Below are 25,080 nucleotides of genomic sequence, written 5' to 3'. Positions count from 1 at the left end.
TCATGTATCTGTTTGAATCGCAGCTCTATTAAGCAAAGACTGCTAACCATGTGGAATTCTGCAGTTTCTGGGTTTCTAATTTGAGAAGCAGATGCTTGGTGAGATCAAACCATATTTACTTGGGAACAAACCTACGACCTAATCCCAGATCTTCAGAGTCTCATATAATGCATACAGCCAGTACCATGGTAACCTACTTTATCTCTCTCTTTGCACAGGGCCCTTGCTTTCTGGTTGTTTTATAATGACTCTATTTCAGAAGTCCATCACCACTACATATGTGTATTTCCCAGGTAAATTAAGTCCCCGCATTTTTTTTTTTTTGTCCTTGTTTCCTCTTTTACTGATTAGAGCAATGGTGGCCAACCTTGTTGGCAGGAGTGCTACAAATTAAACTCTGTACTCTCCCCAAGTGGCACTCCAAATCCCTTCCTTGTCCTATCTTCCACTCTGCTCTCTACTTCCTACCCCGGGCTCCCTGCTTGATCCATTGCTGGTTTCTGCTCCCTGCTTGATCTGCTGCTCTGCTTAGCATAGAGGTTGTCCATGCCACAGGCTGGCCACCCCTGTATTAGAGGATTAGTTTGTAGGCTGGGGGGTGAAGGCATGTCATCTCTATCATCATTCTCATTATTGTGGGAAACCTTGGTTAACAATAAAGCTTTTGAAGGATACTCTAAAATAGTCTGGAAATTTTGAACTAGGACAACCTTTACTACAAAAGTGTTCCACAACCAAATCTTATTTCCTCAGGAGCAGTCTCCTTTTCACATGCTTCATTCAAGTCATGTATAACTAAGCTTCCTCCTCCTCCTCTCTCCCTCCCTCCCTCATTTCTGCAAGACCTTTCCTGCTCCTCACAGCTCTAGTGAACTACTTGTTGGTGCCCACCACTGATCAGGATGCACATCTTGAGGACTCCAGAACAGGATTTTCCATGTTACCATACTATCTCCTAGCTGTAGGCACTTAGATCAACAGAGCCAGACTCAGACCCTGCTCTGAACTTGCCACCAACCCTGGGGCAAGGATGATGGAGTCCCTCTAGTCATCATTTACAGCCCCCAACTTGAGCACTTGAGATGCATCCTTCCTGATCTCCAATCCCTCCTAGAAAAATGAATACAGATTTCAAGGCAGCTTTTGGGGGGACATATCACCTATTTACAGCACCCCTCCACTATCTATATTAACCAGACAAGGCAATCGCTTCATAAAACAATGAATGGACACAGATTCAACCTCAATTCCTGGAAAGCCTGTGGCAGAACACTTTAACTTCCCTGGATAGTCTACCATTGACTTCAGAGTAGCTGTGCTTAAACAAAGAAATTTTAAAAAAGAACAACTTGAACACAAAATTGTTGAACAACAAACCACCCATAGACTGGATTATGTTAACCACAGTTTCAACAGGGACTATGGTTTGTTATTTAATTAACTGGACTGGATGCTGACTTGAGTATCCTTCAGGGTGTTAACAGACTTACCCAGCTCAATTCATCTAAACCACTCACTTTTTACCTATCTCAGCAGTGTCCCCTCTCCCCTGCCCCTTTCCCTTTTTTTCTGCCTATCCGTAGCATCTGGCAAAGTAGGTTGTTGCCTACAACAGCTCAAGCCTCTCTGAACAAATTAGTCTCTAAGGTGCCATGCTGTTCTAGCTTCTGCATTGCTATTGACAGGGATCAGGCAGTCTTCAGATACGACTCCTTCCTTGCTCTCACATCAATCCACCAATTTAGTTACAGATGTGCTATGAGGACCAGTTCTCCTAAAACTGCCTTGCAGAGGTCTTAAAACACAGCTCTGAATGCACATGGAAAAATAACTGTAGAACTGCTAGCAGTGTGCCATGCAATCAATATGTGGAGACAGAAGACAATAGTTTTCATGTGCAATCCAACCTAACAGAGGCATGGCTAATATGTCACTCTGCAGATTATACATAGAAGAGAGACTAAAGTCCAGTTTTGTTCAGGGTGGGTTAAGACACTTCGATGGGTCAGGTTTGTTTGATAGAATATGAAGCCAACAGAGAAGGAAGCCGCAAAACAGATTTCCCTGAGAAGCAGGCTAACACCATATTGCTGTTCAGTTTTGGACCCTGTGGTGACACTGCTTGCTCCCTTTACCTGCCCTCAAGACAGGCACTTAGTCTGTTCAGATGCAGTTTCCTGATGAAAAGTTCAGCCAGCCCATCCAGTGCCACGTGTCATTCCACGGTTGTCTTCCTCTCACTATCTTCCTCTAAAACAAAGACAGACAAGGTTCTCTGGGTAAAAGATACCACCTTTTCCCAAACAACCTTGTCTGTCTAGAACAAAGAGTGCTCAATCACCTTGCACTTAGTGCAAAAGCATGAAAAAGAGGAGAGTGCTTGCCTGGCTGGCAAGCTGAGGCTGCATGGTGTTGGTGTCAGAGTCCAAGTGAGCTGGTACACCCCATCTCAGGCAATGCAGCTGTTTGCAAGGAAATTGTGAAATTCCAAGAAAATTCAGAAACCTAAACCCTGTTTTCCACAGGTGGCTCTGAACAATGGATACAGACCATAAATCAGCAGGTAGCAAGAAAAAACACTTCAGCAAAAACAAAACCAAACAAAACCAAACAAGCAATGGTGATGGATGAAACTTTTCTGGAGTTAAACTGCATTGTTAAACATTTGCAGAGGAAGGACTATACCACTTTCTCCAGCAAAAGTAGGATTAATCACTTCCTTTTGACCTGGGGTCTGCTATAAAATAGGACCCAGCTTGCAATACTCAAGCGCTGGCAGAAGCTTCCAGTTTCTGCCCTAGGTTGTGTTTAATTCTTTATTTATTGAAAATGCTCCAGATGCAGCCGAGTCTCTCAGCTCACTATTTATTATTGTTTAAGAGGCAATGAAATGGGAATGTGCAAAAAGCACTTTGATCAATGGATTCAATCTTGAGAAGTTGCCTGATGTGGCTTGCTGCAGCTTCTGCAGAGCCCCTTGGTACTTTTAATTCCAAGATCTCTCTACTCATTTGGATCTCAGGAACATGTTGTGTGCCAGGACATTTTCATTTTTATTCTCAGCCCAGACACTATCCCCAACCCACACTTCCAAGAGGCAGGCAGAGAAAGACCAAGAAACAAAAATCGGAATATTTTAGCCCCATCTTGCTATTGCATTTGGTAAGGTTGCATGCATGAATCCTGGTTTTGTCATAGAAAAATCCCCAATTTTCAGATTGAAATAAGTAACCCAAAATACACATTGTTCCATGATTAAAATGAAACACTACTAGATAGATATATATATATAGTGATGTTTCATTTTAATCATGGAACAATGTAGATCTTGGGTTACTTATTTAAAAATTAAAATGAAACACCACTATCTATCTATTTATCTAGATAGTGGTGTTTCATTTTAATCATGGGAAAATGTAGATTTTGGGTTACTTTTTTGAAATCTGAAAATTGGTTTGTTTGTTTGTTTTTAATCAGAGAAAACCAGGATCCTGGATTTCAAACAAAGAGCTTCTCATGATTTTTATTTTTCTAGTGAGTTTTTATTCAAAGATTTCCTCTAGATTGGTTAAAACTCATATGCAACTATCCTAGCACACACAAAGAAAAAAATAAAAATAAAAAGCCCAACTAAACACAAGTAAAATGGATTGATTTAATCCTTTCAGGCTTGTGATGTACAGAAAACAACATTTTTCATTAAGAAAGGCAAAGCTTTTTGCGGGGGAGTCTCTTTTACTGGGCCAACTATATAGTTACTTGGGAAAGATGCTAGACAAGCTTTCAGGTACCAAGTACCCTTCCTCAGGTCTCTGACTAAAAAGCAGAAACAGCTTTAGGTAACTACTGAATAGACCAAAGGCCAGTACAACGCTCCATAAGTAACTGAAATAGGTCTAGTGGACATTTCTCAGGGATCTAACAGACAATACATTGCAGTAGAAAGGATAACCTGGTAAGTGGAAGAGCAAGGCCATTCAAGAGAGTCATGATCATGGGTAGAATACAGAAACATTGGGGCACAACCACAAAAAAATTCCCAAACCTTAATTAATTCACATGTTTAAAAAACCAGAAAGCTAAAGTTTTACTAACATGTATGGGGTGTTGTAATACTTGTATTCCTATAGCAACTGGAGTGTTCAGAGCTCCATAGAGACAGCAATTGTTACGCATCCCCTGCTGACAGGACAAGCAAGTATTGTTTTCTGCCAGTAAAACCAAGCAGGTTAATCCAAGCTTGAGTCCTTGGTGCAGACAAAAAACAACATGATTAAATTAAAAGCACAGGTCTTGGGAGACCTTTGTCCTATTACCAGCCTGACCAATGACCTGCTGTGTCAACTGCAGCTGATCGCAATCACCTCTGTGCTTCTGTTTTTCCTTCCCACCCTCTGATTCATCTATTGAGGCAGCAAGCTGTGCAGGATGGAAACCATTGCTTGCAATGTGCTGGTGGAGTGCTTCCTATGAAGGGGCTCCTGACCTCACTTAGGATTTTTAATAAGCGCAAAAATAGAAGAATAAACCAGATAGTACTATCAATTAAAAAACATATTTCCACTTCATAAAAGGTGGAGCTTGCAATCCTTGTGACTGGAAGATTTCCCTAAGACCCACAACTTCAGGGAGGTTCAAACTATTTAAATGGATCTTACCCCATTTTTTACCTGCTATAGGAGGCAAAGAAGGTTTCGGACAGACTCTTGACTTTTGTCCTTTATGAGACCTAGGGGTCTCTCCTTTTTCTTGCTGACAGCCAGCAAATGTTCAGAGGTGGATGAAAACTTTGGCTTAAGTCGTAAGTGTAAATTTTGAATTAAGTGTCAATGTTAATTACAAACCGACCTCTAATGCTAGAACATCTAACAGGACACTGTGGGCAAAGCATTGGGATAAAGATCTGGTTACCGGTTAATAGCAGAAAACATACTACTTCTAATTTCTCATAGGATTCATCAAGCATTCTGCATGCCAGACAGACCTATTTCAGAGACCATACAGTCATGACGACCAGCCTGATTATACCCCTGAGCTCTCCAGTGTTTCTTTCCAGACCTTGTCAGGATGGAATTAGGTACGTCTCCACTGCACAGGACCTTGGCCTGCAGTCCTCTGATACTGAGGCCAGTATTTCCTTGAGTATCAACAGACTTCAGCAGGTTTGACTTATATGTATAGTACCTGCAAATCCATACCCACTAGGGGCAACACCAATAGTAACCAATGAATAATGGAATCTCCATCCCTGAAAATTTTCAAGAGCAGGTTAGACAGATACTTGACTGGGATGCCTCTTCCCAACCCATAGCCTCTAGCACCTAAGTGGCATAATACGCTCCTTTGACTAAAACCCAGGCAGTAAGCACAATTCCAAAGCCGAAACATTTCTCCTTGCACTTCACAGTTCACTGTAATTAAGGAGGATGCATTTGTTAATGCTGGCATTTCAAAATGGAGGTTTTATGAGCTACTGTAGTTCGAGTCAAACCACATTGTCCCTATCCTTCATTGGCCTGCAAAACATGTACCTGAATGTCCTTTCTCTCTCTACCCACTCAAAAAGTTCCCAACATTATATCCTGGTTCTCTTCACTTAAAATACATAGCTTTGTTCCTCATAGGCCACATACAAAAAAATTCCACCCAAGGGACCCTACAATCTAAATTTTGTACACAGCAAGCACAAGTAACATGGACAAAGGGAATGACATTGGGAACAGAACTACAAATGCAAGCTTATACTGTGATTTAGCTCAGTGGTACTCAACCGTTTTAAACTCAAGGCACACCTCCAAAACTTTTCAGAATTTAGCAGAACCTCATTTTGAAAAAAAACTCATACAAATATATTATGACTAGTATAGTATAAACATTCTAGTTATATTATCAATACATATGTTATAGATTGATTAAATGCTCACAATTATTTACCTTTCCAGGCTGCTGGCCCCTAGCTCTACCTGGTTATGCACATGCTTATTTCCAGTGCAGCAGTAGATTGCCCACACATAGCTCCAGGTCATGGGTGGGGATTAGGAGTTACTAGGCCAAGTTCATCCCAGGGGAGGCCATGACATTCCCCTGGCAGCTTCGCAATCATGCCTCGTTCTGACCCTAGGATGCCTTTGTCTCGCCTGCCATGCCTTGTTGGAAAATATGGTAATAGGGAGGCTGCCCAAAGGTCTTCATGGGACTCAGTTCCAATGAACTCCCATCAGCCTCTACCAGCACTCAGACCCCTTGCTGAGCCCCATTCTGTAACTGTACCCCACAGATAGCACCTTGAGCCTTAAGGGCAAACTGTGTGGTTCCAAATCTACCTCTATACGATGCCCCATGCCTCACAGATGGCATCCTTGCAGATGTTCTGCCAGGTGCTGATACAGCCCTTCTCTAGGTCTTCTGACTTTTTAGCCTCTCTAAACCGGCCCTCAGACCCCTCAGTCTCTTTCCCAGTCCTTCTGCAGTTGACAGACCCCTCGGTCTCTCTCAGGCCCCTCTCTGGGCCCTCAGACCCCTTGGTTTCACCCAATTGCTCCCTGGGCTACCAGCCTCCTCGATCTCTCTCTTGGTCCCTTTCCAGGCTGTCAGCTCCTTTACTTTCTCAGACATTCTCCAGGCCCTCAGACCTGTCCGACTCTACACACTATTCCCAGCCTGTCTCTGGGCCACTGGACCCATATGGTCCCGGCTTTCCCTGGCCCCTCACTCGGTCTCTGAACCCACATGTCCTGGTCTTCCCCAGTTTCTCACTGGGCTTTTGCATTCTATATTTGTCTTCCACGGCAAGTGCTTTTCTGTTAGAGTGTGCTCCCTAGCCATCACCCTCAACAGGGTCACCCCCAAGGCAGTGGGAGGTGAGGCTTTCCGGCGCCCCATCCCCACCTTTCCCTGGAGTGGCCCATGAATAGCATTTCATGCCCTGCCATAGGTAGCCCCCTCCAGACCAACCAACTCCAGTACGGTGAAGTTTTAGGTCTTACTTAGGGCTGGTCTCTAAACCTTCCTGGTCTTAGACATCACTCTGGGCTTTCCCCAAGATACCGTACACCCCTTCTGGGCTACTAACCACTGGGCTGCTAACCACCTGGTCCCGGCTCCACCTCACATCTGAGTCCTCTATCTCTGACCCCCAACTCACTCTTTGACCCCTACCAGACATCATCACCCTAGGCTGCATGCTCCCTGACCTCTTCCTCTCAGCTGAGACCCCACAAGGAGCTTTGTGCCTCTCCTAGGCCCTGCCCTGCCTCTAGGCCAGTTGAGACTCCAGGTTCTCCCAGCTCTGGCCATCTCTTGTGGTGGGCTCTCTCACCCTTTGGCCTCTCCTGGGCCCTGGCCCCAGCATAGGCCAGTCAATTTTCCCAGGGTCTGTCCTCCAACTGCCAGCCCTCTCCTCTCTGTGGGTCCACCCTCTCAGGACCCTCAATAGATTACTCTCTCTTTCTCTCTTTGTGGACTTGGAGCCCTCCATAGGTCTTCCTTACTATAGCCCCTTCCTTCTCTGGGCTCATCCAGGCCCCTCCTGGCCTCTTGCAAAGCCTCGGTCCACATAGCTCCTCTTTGGGCTCATCCACATGTCTCCTGTGGAGTGAAATTGGGAAGGGGCTATGACAGAAGTGCATGCTTTTCCTGCAGCCCTTCTCCATCCACCCCTACCTGGTGTCTCCCCAAAACACAGGCACCTTTGGCAGATGGAAGTGCCCCACATGCCTCTGCTTTCAGCAGGCATGGCAGACCTAAACTAAGAAGTGGCTGAAGCAGAAAGGTGTGCTGTTTGCACTACATTGTATGCTGCAGCTCTTCCTGGTCCAGCTCTGACACGCCCCATGAAAACTGAGGCGCTTGAAGCAGGCTCACCCTGCAGTGGCAGTGCTGGTGCAAACAACATAGCACCCCTAGACAGTCCTTGCAGCATGCTGGGTGCTGTGACACCCTGGTTGAGAATCATCTACTGAGGATTTTTAAATTACTTCATTTCTGTAGGCTTTTTGAAAGATGGTGGTTCTTAATACGCTTACAGCATTTCTAGTAGACTTTAGCAGCAGACTTCAATCATGTAAAGATGAGCAACTCAGTTTCCATTTTATTTTATCCCCACACAGAAACACAATTTTTCCTACTTCAACAATGGAGCAACTGTAGAAGAGAAGGATCTGCTTTGCCCAAGGTCAATGTCAGTAATAGGACTGAACTCGAGTTCTTGGCTCCCAAACCCTGTAACCATTCCTTTAAATGATGCATCATCTTTTTGATGATTTCCTTTTCAAATAGCTTTAAGATCCAAGTAGTATTAATCAGTTAGAAATAAAAGCTACGGTGACATTTATGGACCCACAAGCTTGCCTTTACTATCAAAAAACCAGCCAACAGTATAGTACTTGCAATAAACCTAGCACACCAAGTACACTTAAAAAATTCTCACCAAGACTTCTCACCCATGCACTGAACCTTGCATATTAATAAGAGGCCTGAGGTAAATAAAACATTGTCTATATTACCTTGTGATGCACTAAAGCAGGAGTCTTAAATTACAGCCTGCAGAGCCACTATATCCAGCCCTCTGGGCTACCAACAGGCTACAGGAAGTTGGGGGGCAAAGCCTGAGAGTGGTGAGCAGTGGCCAGCCACAGAATCCAACATGGTGATTGGTGGCAGGAAGGTGAGCAATGGCTGACACAGCACTGGTTGCTTCCTGGCTGCTTGGCCCATTGCCACTGCTGTGGCTCCAGTGTCTCGGCTGCCAGCTCCCTGTGCCCCATCCCAGACCTGTTGCTGCCGTGTGCTCCATGCTGGACCCAGAGCTGCTGCCCAACATGCATCAGTGGCAAAAGCTCCAGCTCCAGGATGGGACACATGGCAAGAACTAGAGATGCTACTGTGACTGCATGCACCAGGCAGGAGATGGAGCTGCCCCCTCTGCTATAGTGACACTGTGCCCTGGGTTGGATCTGGCCTGCAAGGAGTTATACAGTCTGGATCCAGCCCAGGGCAAGAGGTGAGTTCGACACCCCTACACTATGGGATAAAATGGCTTCCTTGCAAACCAGAAGCATTATCCTTCACGTGAGAACATAAAGGTAACGTAATCTCCAGTCATTGATGTTTTTCAGTCAAACAGAGAAAAAAGTCTGGGAAATACGAAATATCAATTGTTTTTAAGAAACATTTAAGTTACTGAATCTGATAACTCCCTGTGCACAACTCAATATTAAAAATTACAAGGAAAAAAATAATATGCAACTTGCTTACCAGTTTAGCTCTTCGCTGAGTAGATACACCACCCAATATCTGCAGAATTCTCTAATTCCTACTGAATCCATGCACTGTTCCAGACAGACCTATAAAAGGAGAAAGGGGAAAAAAAAAGAAAAAGGAACTCTGTAAACCTGACAAACTTTATGAATAAAGGCCACTACAGTAGTGTTAAACATATTACATGTTTAAATATTTTTAAGTCCCCCCAAAAATACAAAACAAAATCAGCTAGAAGACTGTAGTTGCGTTCTAAAGCAATTTGGAATGCTTAACACAATTCTGGATTTTAAACTGCCTTGGAGTCAGCACTGAGAAAAAGTACATTAACTTTAAATAGTACAATATAGTTTTAAAAGGGACATTGACACATACAACAACAAGTAGTTGGTTTTAAAAAGGGCTTTACAAATCCTGTATGAATAGAAACATTCCCATGATTTAAAAGTAAATAAAGCCACTACCTTAGCCTTTCTACCTGTATGTACGTGCATGCATGCATGTGCAGACATACACAGTCACCAATAATGCTGGGAAAACGTGAATGCCATCCCATTAGAAACTATGAAACCAAACCAAACCAAACCAAAACAACCCCCTTCCCCCCCCCCAAACAACTAGGGTACATGATGAAATGGAAAACAGGGATTTTAAGACTGTCTTTTAATTACACTTGGGCAGGTCTCAGTCTTTAATTTGATCCATTTCACTGGTGCAGAACTGTATAAAAGTCTCTCTGAGCCCAATACGTTTATTCAGGTTCACTTATTGGATCAGCTGGCAGGGCCTCATGCAGACAGGGGTACTGAACCATGAGGGAAACCCCTAGACAGAAAATGATTGTGAATACATCTTATTAGAGGCCCGTATTTAAGAGGAAGAAGAACAGGAAACCAACTACACTATGGTTTTCATGTCATTTAAGAACACACCAGCTGTAGAGGGCTACCCCTGGAGCATCCGGGTTGAGAAATATCTACACCTTATGCTCCAAGCACCTCAACATTTTAGAAGCTGTAGACACAGTTTGAGAATGTTTCTGTCCATGCTTCCTTGCATACACATCTCATCTCAAAATCCCCGCAGCACAATAAGCTAACTTGAGTAACTATGTGATCTTTTAAGATCTGAGATATTTGCTGAGAGACAGCCCAACTTCTTCACAGAGAAACAAACATCCCAGTTGCCACTAGATCTAAAGGACCAATTTTCAGCCTAAGCAACTACTTAAGTGTGTTGTACTTCTTGGCAGAGAAGCAAGGACTGTTGTGGATAATACCTTTTATTGGATCAACTGTTTGGGATAGATCCAATGAAGAATACATTGCATTTGAATGCTTGTCCAAGGATGACATCACACATTTAACTTAACACTTAATAAGTGCAGTTAAAACTCAAGCAGCTACATGTTCAAACAGTTTACATGTGTTAAATGCGCTCGAAGCATTGCAAAGGAGTTCCCTTTCAGGTGAGGATTCTCTTCTTAAAAACTCTTAACTTGAACTATATCACAATGATTTGTAACTTTTCTAAGTAAACGTCTGACACGATCCTAACATACATTAATTCACAATATTCCAATGATCTGTAACTGTTACACATGAATGTATAATAAAGCTTTAAGTTTATCCCAACCAAGCAGTCGGTACAATAAAAGGTATCACCCACAACAACTGTGTCTCTTACATAATTTCTGGACCATTACCCCAGACTACCACCTCTTGACACACAACAGCCCTGGGTATGGTTACTACTCTGAGTCCATAGCCAAAGTAAATTGCCATATAAACACTAGTGGTATGCAAAGCAGGCAGTATTTGATTCAGATTCAGATTTGGCCTGATTTGGGGGACAGCAATTCAATTCGCTGATTTGGATCACTGTCCCGATTTAATTCAGCCGAATCTGAAGATTCAATTCTGATTCAGAGAATCAGTGATTCAGCCATAGACACAGCTTTATATGTTTTTTCTATGTATCTGGAGGTACCAGGCACAGCTCATGAATGCTGAGATGGTGGGGTGGATGGAGCATCCCCCAGGACCATGAGGCAGGGTAGGGGGGGGTGCTGCATGCTCAGTGGCGGACTGGGAAGTGGATTAGAAGTATTTCTGGTGTACTTCTAGGTCTGCTACCAAGCGTACCGGGACCCTCCCCACGCTCTTCCAGCTTGGCAACTGGCCACAGGGGGGCCCTGGGTGCCCACCTCCAGACCCAGGAGGCACCAGTCGCCAAGTGGGGGGTGGGGGGGTGGCATCCTCGTGTGCTCTGCAATGGACCTAAAAGTGGACCAGAAGTACTTCTGGTCCACTTCCAGGTCCACTGCTGAGCACATGGGGAACTCAAGCATTTGAATTTGGTTTTGGTTACCTTACACCCATTGCTACAATATTTACAGTTCATGGCACATAAAACTCTATGCATCTTAACAGCTCCCAGGCAAGGAATGGGCTTGTGTTCCCTGCACATTGCTTGGTCACATAGATAGTTAACATATGTACATAGCTGTTACCCACGCACTTGCTAAATGGGGCCAAAAGCAGATATGCTGGTATCAGTTTTTAAATTAACATCAAATCAGTTTTTAAATACCTCTTAGTCAGTTAAGGTAGGTGGTGTTACCCTCGAGTGTTAATTGGGTCAGCTTTGCAGAGCTTAGTAACTCTGGGACTAAGTCAAAACACTGAAGGGGTAAGAATTTTTAAAATGTATATGTAGGCCTGGATCCAAATGTTTGAGGCCATTCCATAAAGACTGAATACCAAAATGCCAGATCCCAGCACCATCAGGCTTTACGATTGGGTTTTAGATTTCAAAATGCTGTTTTTATTCCAAGCCTGGAAAAAAAAAATGAGTAGAAGTTTCTTACAAGATGTCTGGAATCACAGGATGAACCAGTTCACTACAGAGCACTCAACCAACCACTTAAGTGCATCTTAAAGCTGTTCTTGTCGTCCCCCACCCCCTTCCAAATTCAAAGGTCAATTGAAGAACACAAGTGTGTATAGCCGTTCTGTTAACTAATTCACATGTCCTTATGATAATCTTCAAGTAGCTTACATTTTTAAGATATCAATTGCAAAGTAAGCACTGTGCTCCCCAGTCTAATTTTAGCAACTTTATTTCAATTAAAAAAAAATTAGTCACATTCATCCCCTTTCATCTTTTGCCATTAAAAACGAGTCACGCACAAAACAACGCATATTGCAAGGTGCCATTTGTTTTCCAAATGACTTGTGAAAGTGTGCAGCACACTGCATGCAATACTAGAGGCTACTGTGTTTTGATATGTCACCCTGAATGCTTTTTATTTACTGTTAAGTGTTCCTGTTAACATCTCCAGTGTTGCTGGAGGGTTTCCTGTCTTTTTACACAGGTTTTTTTTGTAGCCAGTCTAATGACTCTATTCAAACTAGTTTACTTGTGCACATATTACTTTTTTTGTCCTTCAGACCACATGCAGGGGCACACATTTTACCAATGGGAAAATCTCAAATTGTCCAGATTTTCAAATCGTCTAAAGAAACGTCAGAAAGCCGAGATGCACACCAGTGCTTTTGAAATCACTTGGATACACAAATTTACACGCTGCCTCTTTCAAGAAGAACAGGCCCTCATCATATTTCAGACCCTCCTGACTTCAGCTGGGTCAGAAATAACTTTTCATAATATTTCAGTACTTCTGGGCTCAGCTGGAAACAGGAACTACAAAGTGTGAAAATATGATACAAGTGACTGCGACAGAGTAGCACAATGGGATTCTGACTGCACAGTGCTGGTGCTCCACACATTATGCTGCCCTTTACCTCTCCAGGCCACGTTTGGCAAGGTTTCAGGAGCAATGGACACAGGCCTGCTCTGCTGACCCAGCTGCTGCCACTGATACCACTTCACTGCCGTGTGGCTGCTTTTTCTCCCCATTTCCTGGCCATTATGTGGGCCAGATGCTGCAGAACCACAGAAGCCCTGGCTTTGTGGGTCGGACACCGAGGTATCCTGATCCCCCACAAAGCAGGCATCTACCGAACTGCAGTACTTAATATCCAGGATGCAATTAACAATCTTTAGCTGTCAGAGCGAATCAACATTTCCAGTAGCATTTTAACACCTACCTCTCTGCTACAAATTCACACAGCAGCTAATTAGAATAATATAATTAAAATCAAAAGAGAATTAAAAAAAATATATAGAGAGCAAAATGAGACGAGGGGTCACTGCCCCATAACTAGCTGAAAAAAAAATCCCTTTTGTACTAGGAAGCCAAGCTAGTGTAGCATCGAGCACCAGTGGAGTTACGGCTGATAGTTGATAAATCAGGTCTGCTTGGAGAAGATGTCAGTTCTCATTTTCCTTCCTGTAACCTTTAAATAAAAATAAGTGACATCCTGACTTGTACCAGAATCCCTAATGAAACTGAAAGGCTGCTGAAATAATTACATGGCAAATCAACACGTGTATATATAGATCATTCTTCAGTGCTTTCTTACTTAGGCACCTAATGTCTCCTATCTATTTTATTATTAAAGCACAGGCGGGGGCAGAAGGGGGTTGGGAGGTTGGAAGAAGAAGAAGATACTTTCAAATTGTAGCATGACAGACTCTTTAGCTTAAAAGCAAGTAGATTGAGATTCAAGGGTGAATGTCTGGGCCTGATTCTCTCTCCAAGTCAGACTGCTGTAAAAACTCACTCCACTCAAGTTACTGTGGAGGGACCACATTTTCTGCTGATGTCCTAGGCAGAGCTCCATCTTTTTACATCAGGAAAAACTTCTGTGTTTAGGCATTGCAGCAAGTTTGGGGTGTAAGTTCAGTTAACACTTTTGAGGTGTTAAAGGACCCTACAAGCGCTATCACTATGTGCCATTCAATGACTAGGTGGTGACATAAGTCTAGTGACCATTGGTAACATTGGCCCTTTGTCAGCAGCCTCATGGCTATAGCATTACAGTGTTGAGAAGAGCATGAGAACTGCAGAGCATTTGGACTACAGTACAGAGTAGCTCTTTCCACTCTGAATTACTAGCTCCACCATCCGCAGCTCAAGGTTAAACCCACACTGCAGCTGATGGGCCAACTAGTCTACATTTCATGAAAGTATTTAATGTATACAGGAATTTGGGCTGGGAAAACACCTCAGTTATACCTGGAGCTAACAGTGCAGTGAAGACAAGCCCTCAGAAGAGGCCAAGGAATACAAAAGTGACTATAGAGTCTGGACCTTCCTCTCCAACAAATATTCACCATGGATTACCTCTGAAACTTTGTAGATCACACAGGCATCTAGCTAGAGATTTAGTTACATATCAATGGAAGGCATATGCATTTATTTGAAGACACTTTTTAAAATACTAATATAAAACAAACATTGAAATCCCACATTTTGTTAGTTTTCTTACACCTTTGTTATGCCATTCTACCACACACACAAATCAATGCGGACCCTTTGTTTTATTTAAATTTTTATTTTGATAGCAAAAAAGGCAGGATACCAAGCTTCAACTTAGAACAAATGAATGGAGACAGATTACAAACACAAGAGGAGCCAACCTTTTGAGCATGGTACGAACTGAACCCAAGCTGGTTGGGGCTTTAAGAAAAAAAATGGTTGGGTCACTTCCCTTTCCTTTCTCTGCATATCTCTGTCTCTGATGGCACAGGCAAGATATGAAGTAGAAAGCAAGCCAGAGGACCAAGAGGACCCAGTCTGAGTTGACAGGAAGTCCTCCTCGGACTCCTGCTGAACAGTTGGCCCTCTACTACTTAAGGAAGTAACAAAGTTCACAACCTGGGCATCTACATAGGTGCTATAATGTGCATTAGCCTATTTTAATGCACATCACAGCATCACAAAAAAACATGCTCCTTAGCTAAGGCGCATTAAAATAGGCCAACGTGCATTTTTCCAGTACCTCACAATGAAAAGCATTTATACACATATCTTTGTCTGCTCCAACACACCAGAAATCTAGCATGTCAGAGCAGATTCGATTAATCAAGTCAGCTTGCAGAGCACGCAAACTGATTTGCCAGGGGCTTACTTTGCATGCATTTGTATAAATGGCGAAATGTGCATCAGCGCTAAGAAAATGGCAGCAGCATGCTTTGAACCCTTCAATATATTTTAGGTCAAAAGCACATCACCACCATTTTTTCAGCACTGATGTGCATTTTGCCATTTATACAAATGTATATGAAGAGCACCAGGTGCTTTTAAAAGTGCCTGGAGCCGTGTTGCATGCATGTGTGCATGTGCCTGGGGGTACTACATTTAATGCACATTATCTAAAGCACATGTATATGCACCCAATAGTGAGACCCATGGCACTTCCAGCCACTCATGATGCTTCATTCTTCAAAGTTCTGCAGGAAAAACTTATATTTCAATAGAGATTTCCAACAGAAAATGGCTGCTTAGATGCTGACTAAATTCAAATCTCCCATCATTACTTAGAAACACCTAATAATTGAAAAGTATTTAAAATGATGCTACTACTACAGAGCTGACAATGTGAATAACTGCAGAAAGCTTTCAATGATCAGGGTTAACATTGTCAAGCACTAATATGGATTTTACAGTCACCTGCCATGCATTCCCCAATCCATTCAGACTGGGTGCAGAAGGATATCTGAACATGGACTACTTTTATCAGTACTAGCCATGGAATTGTTATTTCAATTCTGTTAGACCCTATCACAATGAATGCCCTTTTGGAGAACATCAGAATGTGAAATGCACTCCTAACAAAAGCCACAAAGCTGAGTTCACCACAACTGACTGCTTAATAACGATATTCTGCTAAATAAATGAAATGTATTTCTCTTGTCACATTTACTAACACTGCTGATGAACGGACACTTAGAGACTTGATCTTCCACAGTTATTTGGAGAACTCATGTAATGGACCAGAAAACCATCTGCTATTAAATAAGAGATGCATGTCAGGATCTCTAATATTTATTCCTTAGTGAACACCTTACATATGTATGATGCCTTGAGGAGGATGCTTCTCCTTCCCTTTTTAATAAACATAAGGGGCCTATGCTCAGTTTATCAATTTTGTTACTCTTAAAGATATGACCTCCCATTAGCCTTACACATATTGTTTTTTTGCCTATTATACACAGCAGGGTTTCTTTCTTGGGACTAGAGGGAGGTTAGAAAGCTCTTTTTTATTATAGTAAAATAAATAAATAACTAAAAAGGCCCTGTTTCCCAACTGGGAACTACAACAATAAACAAAATGCATCATGTGTAATGTATATCATTTGTACAGTGCAGCAAGTGTTTTTACAGACACCTCATTGCCCTCTTCAGCTTACATGCCAAGCAGAGTGGCAGCTGAGGGGGGAAGGAAGGAAGCAAAAGCTGGTGACTGGGCAGTTGAGTTAAATACACACCTGCCTGAATTCATTTTTAAGACTGTATGCATGCCCGTGTCTCTGGGACTTCAATATATACACGTCTCCCTCTCTTTATGTGGGTTCTGTATATGTGAATTTGCTCTTATGCGATGTTCCTTTTTTATTCCAAAATTTTGTTACATGCAAAGTAAATGCACCCTTATGAGATTGGTGTGGTGAAAACCCGCAGTCAGCTGCTTGTGCAGTGCACTGTGGGAGTGACACCATAGGCGGAAGAAGAAAAAATTATTTCAGGGAGTTGAGCCGGATGGTGGTGCCTAGGCCAGGCTGCAGGGCAGCCCCTGCAGCCCGGCCCGGTCCAGCCCCGTCAGTGCGGCGCCCCAGGACCTGTGAGCCATGAAGCCCCCCCGGCAGCTCCTGCCTGTGCTTCTGGAGCTGCAGCTTCCTTGGGAGCGGCGCAGCACCACATCAGTATAGTCGAGGTCTTGGAACGTATCCCTATTTGTTACATTGTAAAGTGGGTTCCCTTTATGTGAATTCAAGTTATGCACCATTTTCCAGGAATGCATGTACAGCATAAAGCAATGGAAACCTGTACTGTATTAAAGGAAGTCACAGGCATGTATTTAATATAACCCCTTGATTCATCACTGAATTATACTGTGAACATTTAAGTACTGTAGATAAAATATCCATTTATTTCGTTGTAATCATTACCCTAGTTTACATAAAGCACAGTTTTTGTCAACTGTCCAGGCACATCAATTATTTAAATGTACCCATCACATTACATAAAGCCCAGAAGATTAAAATGTAAAGTAAAAGATTGGGAAACACCACTACACCAACTTTAAGACTAAATCATTGACAATGATAGCAGAAACTGTATTTACGTCCAGCGACTTCCATTATGACTTCACTAACACTGGGCGAGAAGAAAAGCAGATACTAAAAGTTAAATTCTGCTTGCAATTATGCAGAGGTAAATTTGGGTTTCTTATCGTCTTCACTGGGGACTATTGTTTGCTTTCCAGTGCTCATCAGTCTCCTTTAAATATTTATCCCAATGACATTGGTGGTCCAATAAAAAAGATACCAGTCTAAGAAATCTTTGCCCCTCGAATATTTAAGGCATTTCCTTTCTTTTTTTTTTTTTTACTGGGATCATTCCACTGAAATCAATGGAGTTGCACTGAAATAAAGCTGAAGTAATAGTGATGAATCAGACTGCACAAATAGTAGAACAGTAGTACCCTACATGCAGAAACAGATAATGACAAAGGCTTGCGGTTGACATCCTGTATCTGATAGATGCCGTGCAATCACAGATTGCTTTGGGTTTTCTGAAATGGACTCTGTTTTGCAAATACCAATCTCAATTCTTTCCTTCTGGACTCTCAGAGGAAACAGTGTTGACCACAATATGCACAGTAGAAATTAAAAATAAAAAATAAAAAAAATAAAATGATTCTCAGTGATTCTAACCAATCTTCTCAAGGGCAAGACAATCAAGTGACTACAATTCTCCTCTCACCTGTAAGCTAAAGCTCAAACACACTGTGTGTATGCATAAGAAACAGAGAGAAAACTTTCCACAGAATGCTGATGCTCTTCAGCTTCCCATAGAGCTCTGTCTAATACAACATTATATGTTTATGTCAATAGGTTCAGGACCAATTATGTATAACCACTGTTAAAATCCTTCTTCCTGCACCTCAGTTTAACCTTTTGTTGCAGTGCAGGCCAGAGTTCTGCCCCTTGAAAACCCGATTAACTAGAGTAAAACCTGAGGCTATTTTATTTAAATATGAGTTCACATGCAAGGACAGAGACAGCCACACTGATGCTTGACCTAGAATTATTTACCTTTAATATGAACTCAAACATTTTAGTTACTTAAAGTAACTGGTCAAGCATTTCCTGTAAAATTTACAGCACATTATGTCATAAAAATATTGAGAAGTCCCTGTGAAATGTATAGTTTAACTAACCCACTTCTCTTCCTGGAAATATTTTTTCCCCTGGATTCATAGATTTAGGAGCCAAGTCAGACCATGATGGCCTAATCAGCATACAGCAGAGGCCCAAAGCCTTACCCACCAATATCAGTACCAAAGCCATAACCTCTATTTGAGATATAGCAGATCATGTTTTGAAAGGTATCTGGGCATCTATTTAAAGACCTCCAGTGAAGGAGATCCATCACATTCCTTGGAAAGTTGTTCCAGTGGTTAATTACCCTTACTTAAATATTTACAGCTTATTTCTAGTCTGAATTTGTCTAGCTTCAGCTTCAACTCCCTGGAACTCATTAAAATTTTCCGTTAGATTAAAAAGCCATCACCATCAAAAATCTCTTCTCCACTTAAGTACTTGTAGACCATAATAAAAGTCACCTTTAACTCCCTCTTCTATAAACTAAGTAGCTCAACTTTTTTAACCAGATCCACTTAAAATATGTGATTAAATGTTTGTCAACATTTTCAGATGGCAAATACATCACCAAGTTCTATTATAAACTTTCATAAACTACCCTTGTGCTTATGCGATGAATGTTAATGACATGGGATTATGCCTTGCGACATCTGCATCCCAACAGAAGTTTTTGGTATTCATTCTCATTTCAGTGCTAGCAGACGAACACAAAATAAACTCTCAGATGCTTAGGGAGTTTCTTAGTCTACTGTGGGCACATCAACATGAGGCATCTACTGCTCAGTTGATTAATTAACTGCACAGTAAGCATCTCGGCATCTACACATGTGCCCAGAGCTGTTCTTTGAGGCAACCGCTCCAGGGCCCATGCTTTGGGGGGCCCTGTGGAGCTGCGCAGAATGGCCGTGGCCCCTCCTGGCCCCACTCTGCATCACCGTCGCATGCGGCTTCCCCGCACTGCCGGCCACTCGCCACCTCCCCCATTCCAGCTACTTGCCACCTCTCTTGCCCCCTGCTTTGCTTTGGCCTCTCGCCACTCTGTGCCCCCTCCAAGGCCACGCACAGGCTGATATATCCCAGGCCCCACACCCGCCTAAGGTCAGCTCTGTGTGTGCCCCCATTAGGGTGCATGAAGCTAACACAGTCCACAGTAGTACTTGTAAATACCCTGCTGCAGAGCTTTTTTGTGCATAGTAGCACACATGTAGATACTGTCATGGTTAGCTGGGGCACAGGGAGCTGGCTAGCTCTGTACTGAAGTAAACTCATGTCTCAGCCAGCTCCTCTGCAGCACATAAAGCCTGGTTGGAACTGGGATGCTAGGCTGGCCCCTGGGTCCCCTTGCTGGGCTCCACGTGTTCCAAAATTTTTTGTTCATGTTCAAACAGTGTGCCCAGGAGCAATAAGCTCTGGAGTTTATTCGTGCATATTAATCACATGTAGATGCACCTTGTAGGTCCTAAAGTAAGGTGTTCACTAGTTTCTTCAGAAGTGGCATGGAAATTGCCTGTCATTGGGGTTGCGTGCAGTACTCATGAAGGTAGTATTACTACCAATGCTTCTACACACGGTGCTAATCTTCCCCCCCCTCAGAGCAAGTCATCCACAGAGTCCAGAGTCACGTGCATCTTCTTGGACTCCAGATGGGAGAAAGTGGCAAGAGTACAAAGCAAAACGGTCTGGAGGAAGATGAATGCCAGATGTCCTGCTGTTTCTCTGGGCCAAGTACATGAGCCAGATCTGTAAACTGGAGCCAGGGACAGAATCCAAAACTTCATAGACATTCAGGCTGGAAGGGACCCCAGAGGATCATTGAGTCCAGCCCCCTGCCCTAGGGGCAGGAAGTCAGCAGGGATCATAGGATCCCAGCAAGATAAGCATCCAAATGTATCTTGAAGGCATTCAAAGTGGGTGCTTGAACCATCTCTGGTGGCAGTCTATTCCAAACCTAGGGGGCTCGGACAGTAAAGAAGTTCTTCCTTATGTCCAGCCTGTATCGGTCGTGGCGCAGTTTGTGACCGTTTGATCTTATCATCCCTTGGGGCGCTCTGATGAACAGATATTTCCCCAGATCCTGATGAGCACCCCGATAAACTTACAGATGGCCACCAGATCACCCTTGAGCCTGCGCTTTTCCAGGCTGAAGAGTCCTCGGCTCTCAGCCTGTCGTCGTAAGGTCTGTTTTCCTGACCTCTGATCATGTGTGCAGCTCTCCTCTGGACTCTCTTAAGCTTCTCCACATCTTTTGAATAGTGGATCTCAAAACTGGATGCAGTACTCCAGCTGTGGCCTCACCAAGGCTGAGTACAATGGGAGAATGATGTCCTGGGATTTGCTCGAGAAGCATCTATGGGTGCAAGCCAGCATTTTGCTTGCTTTCTTACCCGCAGCATCACGTTGAAGGCTCATGTTCATCTTGTGGTCAATCATGACCCCCAAGTCCCTTTCATCTGTAGTGCTAATCAGCATAGCATTGCTGAGCCTATAAGTATACTGCAGGTTTTTCCTCCCAAGGTGGAGAACCTTGCATTTTTCAGTGTTAAACACCATCAGGTTCTCATCTGCCCATTTCATGAGCCTGTCAAGATCTGCCTGGATCACCCTCCTGTCCTCAGGTGTGGATGCTTTACCCCAGAGTTTGATGTTGCTGGTGAACTTGGCCAGTCCACTTCTGACATCAATGTCTACATCATTGATGAAGATGTTAAATAATATAGGCCCTAGGACAGAGCCTTTAGGGGCCCACTGGTCACTGCACATCACGACGATTGACTTCCATCAACCACCACCCTCTGGGTCCCGCCTTGAAGCCAATTCCCCAGCCAGCAGCTCGTGGTGAGGTTGAGGCCACAGTTAGCCAGTTTTGCCAAGAGATGATCATGGGATACCAGATAAAAGGCTTTTTAAAGTCAAGATATATGACATCAGTCTCTTCTCCCTTGTCCAGGTGATAGGTCACCTGATCGTAAAAGGAAATAAGATTGGTTAAGCAAGACCTACCCACAAGAAGCCCATGCTGGGTATCCCTCAGGATATTGCCGTCAGCTAGTCTGTTAAGGATGGCCTCCGATAATCTTTTCCAAGACCTTCTCCAGGATAGAGGTCTGGCTGATGGGCCTGTAGTTTGCCGGATCTACTTTCCTCCCCTTTTTGAAGATAGGCACCACATTGGCCTTCTTCCAATCACTGGGCACTTCACCAGAGCACCAGGAGTTCTCCCAAGGGGGCTGCTGTGCCCTTTTGCTGCCTTTCCTCCAAGACGGGATAGACTTTGCTTGCACATCCAGGATTGCTCCCTTGGGGAGCAGCCACTTGTCCTCCCCTTTGGGTTGTGGCCCTTTAGGGCCTCACTGACATCCTCATTAGCTTGTCAAAGTTAGCTTTCCTGAAGTCAAGGACTTCTGTATCACTGACTTACCAGATTTACAGCAGATGGTAAAGGTGATCAGCTCATGATCACTGTCACCCAGCTTCCCTTTGATCGTTAGGTCATTGATTAGGTTGTCCCTGGTTGCCAGTACCATTTTGAGCAGCACTTTGTGGGCCAATGAGAGGTAGACTTCCTGCACCAGATAGAGGTCATCCACGCACGAGAGAAAGCTTTGCAACTACTTGGATTTGGCTTAGTGCTCCTCCCACCAGATGTCTGGGTAGTTAAAGTTTCCCATTACAACCATACACTGGGAGCACACAGCTTCAGCCAATTCCCTGGCAAACTAGTGGTCAAGGTCTTGACCGTGGGTAGGGGGTCTATAGTAGACTCCCACCATAGTATCCCCTGTGCCGTGTTCCCCATGGATTTCAACCCAGAGGGTCACAAGTCATCCACCATGGGTGCCAGCCCTCTATACCTTTGGTCCTGTCATGGGTATAGTCCCACCAGGTCTCTGTTATCCCTATGACATCATAGTTATTTGCATTTAACAGGAGGACAAGTTCCTCCTGTTTATTCCCTAAGCTCCTGGCACTTGTGTATAGGCATGCAAGTGTCCCCTTGGGGGCTCTTGCCTTGCCTACAGATTGTTCCAGGGTTGGGGCAGGGGTGGGCTCCCTTAAGTACCTTGTCCTGCTGGCTTTGCAAGGGTTGCTCAGCAGGCCAGAAGTGGCAGTAGTCCCCCCATTCCCCGACACGCTTTGTATTTTGCTGGGTAACCACTGCGACAGTGGCTGGTATACATGATGACTAACACAAGCCCATACACCATGGAGTCTGCATGGCGATATGAGGCCCTGAAATGCTTGCGGGGGCAATAAAAACTGCACCATAAGGTCCCAGCAATCCTGGCAAACCACTGCAGGAGCAGGAGGTGGTAAGGGCAAGAGACATATCACTTGTGGACCTACAACCTGGTGATAGCTTCCAGGCTGTGTGGGAGCGTATCTTCCACAAGGACCTGCAGAAAGAGCAGAGACTTGAACTGGCATATAGCTACTGGACAGTCCTTGTGTGGGCATGGAGAAATAATGCAGGGCAGAGACACCCATGCAACTGCCTCAGACAATCCTGCCAGTGGGAGGCAGAAACAATCAACCACCCCTTCTGGGACTGCCCATACACCAGAGAGGCGTGGAAGAGAGTACCCATGTAGCAAGGAAACAACCAGTTTTGAACTGGTCTCTTTTCAGCTTCATTCACTGTTTCTTCTTGTTATCAAGTAGTAATACAGGAAGAACGGGAACTCACAACCTGTGTTCCCCTCTATGTAATGCCAGTAAGCATGTCGAAAACATTTACATTGATCATATTTCATATAAAAGTATAGTGGGCACAAAAATACAGACAGTTGTGGAGCAAAGTACTACAATATCTAGATAATTGCGCGGCCTTGGCTATGGCATTCATAATATCATTTTATATTGAGATTTAGCAACCCTAGGCAGGGGAAAGAGGACTGGAGGGAAGTCTCTGGTTTATGCTGGGATTAGTATCACTTAGGTACCAGGGCATGTGAAAAAGAAAACAATCACCTGTGTGAATGGAAGAAGAGCTCTTGTCTTAACTTCTTGGTCACCCTGCAGAAGCTGACTTGAACAGGAGCAATGCAATTTGGATCAAGCCTCTAATAGGGAAGCACTCACTATATGCTAAATCCTGACTTCCTGGGTACAGGATTGGGGCAAGACTCCTTAGGCCTTGTTCCCCACAGAGCTATCTCATAGCTGGGAAAAACAAGGCACAAAATGACTAATTATTCTAGATTAACAGAAAGAGAGACAGCATGGTTGGAGGCTATACCCATAAAAAATATCCTATTCCATTATTTCTTTTTAATTTCTTGAATTCAATCACTCTGAAGTTGATATGATGTAGCACACAACTGTCTCATTCCAGGGCATTGTGCTTACAACATGATCGAGGACATTATTATAATGTATACTTATTTGATGTGCAGATATTATTTATTTATTGCAAATTAATGAAGCAAAGTTAATTCAGACTTCAAATTTCTACTGCTGGCAAATGCTAAGATACAGAAACTGTAACATCTCTGTGGATTACACAGCCAGGATCTGGTGAGGTATACAGGATTTCCATTCAATGAGCAAAGGAGGAATTTGGCCTTAAATTGTAAATATACATTCCCCTTTTATTAGTAGTAGAGAAGCAGGTGCTTGTCAATGCCCAAACTGGCCTAAATGACCTCAGCCACTCTTACAACATTGGTATCTATGTAAAATGTATTTATTTTTAATTCAAGAACTCACTGCCATACCACACTGAAGCTTCACATCAACTAAAGCCACACAACGGTATAAGTAATAGCTCTCCCCTGCCACCCATCTTTTTTTCCTCTCTCCCTTTTTCTTTGTAGTGTCAGTCTGTTGGTTGCATTAGACTGTGGTTTTGTTAAGTTACAGAAATGTCATGAACTGACACCAAAGGTCACTCAGGCCTGGTCTGCACACAATTTTTCTGCCAGTACACCTATTTCTGTAATAAGGGGCAGCGGCTGCATCAGAATACTGAGTCCCATACTAATGCAATTAAAACACATGTTAATATATCATATTTTTATATGTTTTAGAGGATTACGCTTTTCTGGTTTATGTACCTTTGGAATACTGTAAGTGCATCCACACGAGGCGGGTTGTACCATTTTCAGTGATACTCGCATAATTAATGTGGCATAAAAGCTCTCATGAGGAAACAGGCAACTTCATCTCATTTTAGATCAAGGGGGAGAGAGAAGAATAGTTCTTCCTTATCAGTCCTATAGGTTGTTTTGTCAAGATTTCTTTTCCAGGATGACATCCGTGTTACAATCAACCACTGAGTGTTAAGCCATTCTCCATTAACAAAGGGTAAATAAATGTCTGAGAAAGAAAAATGAATTTATCATTTTCATGGTTAAGAAAAAGTGACCAGGGTGAATGTTCCGGTACCAAGTATACAATTGTATTTGGTCATTCTGTTAAGAAGCTACTAGGCTTACCTGAAGAACATATTACATTTGAAAGTTTGTTTAAGTCTATTCCAGCCATGCAACTGGTCCAATAAAAGAAATTACTCATAAAAATCCTTTC

The 25,080-nt window shown here is 43.3% G+C and overlaps 1 long non-coding RNA gene across 1 annotated transcript in view; it reads right to left on the bottom strand.

Moving 5' to 3' along the window:
- LOC109284626 (uncharacterized) overlaps positions 1-25,080 on the bottom strand; it is a 1,607,267-nt gene that overhangs the window by 169,761 nt on the left and 1,412,426 nt on the right. Inside the window, exon 5 of the long non-coding RNA XR_009459875.1 lies at positions 9,256-9,344. This is a non-coding gene — a long non-coding RNA (uncharacterized LOC109284626). The remainder of the gene's footprint in view (positions 1-9,255; positions 9,345-25,080) is intronic.

This window comes from Alligator mississippiensis, chromosome 1 (genome assembly GCF_030867095.1).
Source record: "Alligator mississippiensis isolate rAllMis1 chromosome 1, rAllMis1, whole genome shotgun sequence".
Taxonomy (NCBI): domain Eukaryota; kingdom Metazoa; phylum Chordata; order Crocodylia; family Alligatoridae; genus Alligator; species Alligator mississippiensis.
This window is presented reverse-complemented; position numbering and strand designations above follow the sequence as displayed.